The sequence below is a fragment of the Oratosquilla oratoria genome, chromosome 22 (genome assembly GCF_046742065.1).
Source record: "Oratosquilla oratoria isolate Oo_2021 chromosome 22, ASM4674206v1, whole genome shotgun sequence".
NCBI lineage: Eukaryota > Metazoa > Arthropoda > Malacostraca > Stomatopoda > Squillidae > Oratosquilla > Oratosquilla oratoria.
The window spans coordinates 42,087,895-42,090,394 of record NC_134798.1 but is presented as its reverse complement, the minus strand read 5'-3'; positions in this window follow the sequence as shown (position 1 = coordinate 42,090,394).

The window sequence follows — 2,500 nt, the reverse complement described above, 5'->3', positions numbered from 1 at the left end:
CGTTTACGCGGGATTAAACACAACATAATTGTTTAGCGCGGCTATTGAAGCGTTTTTTTAAGATTCTTGCTAGCCACTATGCATTACTAGAAATATATACGCACACACACATACACACATGAACACATAAAATACACACACACACAATTGATATAATATATATATATATATATATATATATATATACATACACGTGCTTTTATTTTTTTCAAAGGTTAATTTATGTAGATGAAGTGTTGTATTCTCTTCCTGTCTCAGAGTGCAAAGACCATTTTGCTTTTGTTCCTGTTGCTCAGGTCAAAAACGGACTCAGGAATTTGTGTCTTCTTCGCTCAGACAATTCTCAATGGGGCAACACTTGGGCCAAGAACACATCGTCCACAACGCCGACACTTGAGTGAAACGTGACAATTTCTATTTTCATTTCAGTTTTACTTTTCCTTCTCGCTTTTTTTGGTTCTCAAAGAAGGAAAAATTGGTTTTGTTTGACTTCTGTCGTTTGGTTTAGGAAATGTTAACGAATTGTTTTTTTTTTTGTGTTCTTTGGTTGTACGTGCACATATACGTATATACACATGCGCGCGACACACGCATACATACACACACACACACATACACACACACACACACACACACACACACACACACACACACACACACACACACACACACACACACACACACACACACACACACACACACACACACACACACACAAAGAGAGAGAGAGAGAGAGAGAGAGAGAGAGAGAGAGAGAGAGAGAGAGAGAGAGAGAGAGAGAGAGAGAGAGAGAGAGAGAGAGAGAGAGAGAGAGAGGAGAGAGAGAGAGAGAGAGAGTACCCCTGACCTTATTCCTGACCTCCCTTCACCTCTCCTTCCACCTGGCTGCTGATCTTGTTCCGGTGACCTTGTCCCAGTCTGTGGAATCTGTCCTGGACCCCAAATATTCGTAGAAAATTGAAACATTTCCCCCCCCACATTCCGAAGTGGATAACCCCCCTCCTTGGGGGGAGGGGGGCGCTGACCCCTGTCTTCTCCGTGGGTCCGACTTCCGGTTTCTAACCGAGCCTGAGAGGTCAGGTCAGGTCAGGGCAGTGACCTCTCTCCTGATCGAGATTCCATTCTGCTCAATTTGTTTTCAGAGTTGAATGAACCCAGACAAATGTGTGTGTGTGTGTGTGTGTGTGTGTGTGTGTGTGTGTGTGTGTGTGTGTGTGTGTGTGTGTGTGTGTGTGCTTGTGTGTTTATTTGCGTATGTGTGTGTGTGTTTGTGTGTGTGTACGTATGTCTGTATATGTGTGTGTACGTGTGTGTATTATTTTATTTATTCATACTTAATTCTGTTTACATTTATCTGATTTTATTTCATTTGATTTAATCTTATTTGGGATGCAAGACTGTATCGTACTCCACGGGATAGACCGGGCGTCCTCCAGTGAGCTTTCCATATTAACAGGCTGACCTTTATAGATAGATAGATAGATAGACTTTATTTGGCAATTAAACAATGTACATGTACCGTGTGTTAATTTTCTTTTTATTAAGGCTGTCGCCAAGCGATTTTATTAATCTGCGTGGCACTCTGTGGGTAGTGAATGTGCATCTGTTTTTCAAAATTCATATATTTTTTTAAATTTTCATTCGCTTATTATTATATTTCATTATTTTTTTCTTATTTCTTCCTCTTTCTTATTTAATTTAATCATATTTCATTTCATCTTATTTACATATTTGGTTTCCGCTGTCTCATTCCTCATTGAATTTGATTAATTTAACTGTATTATTCTCTTTTTGTTCGTTCACTTCAGGCTTATATCTATACGATTTCAATATATTTCGTCCCATTTCTTTTTTGCTTCGTTTGAATTCTTATTCAATTTCAGTTTAATGGAGTCTTATGTTACGTTCTTTGACACTTCCAGTTGAATGAAGTTATTTGACGTCAGACAGAATAAAATGACACACACACACACACACACACACACACACACACACACACACACACACACACACACACACACACACACACACACACACACACACACAGTGCGGGCATTAATGGCTGACATCTCGCCACCTCTATATATTCTCCTCACGTCTAATAACTCTTTACCCACCCCATACAGAACCCCCCTCCCCCCCCTCTCTCTCTCTCTCTCTCTCTCTCTCTCTCTCTCTCTCTCCCTCTCTCTCTCTTTCCCTCTCTCTCTCTTTCCCTCGCTCTCTGAATACGATCGGCCGATGTGCCCTAAAGGAGTAAAATAGACTTTGTTATTTATGGTGGCAATGATCTTGCTAGTACCAATGACAGTACCACTGCCAATACCAGTAATTGCGCCAGTGTCAGTTCCAATACCAAGAAAAATGATAGTCCTAGTGTCAGTGTTAGTACCAGTACCAGTGCTAGTGACCTGTGTTACTACCAGTGCCTGCGACAGTGACAGTGTCAGTACCAGCACCAGTACCAGTACCAGTACCAGTACCAGTACCAGTACCTATA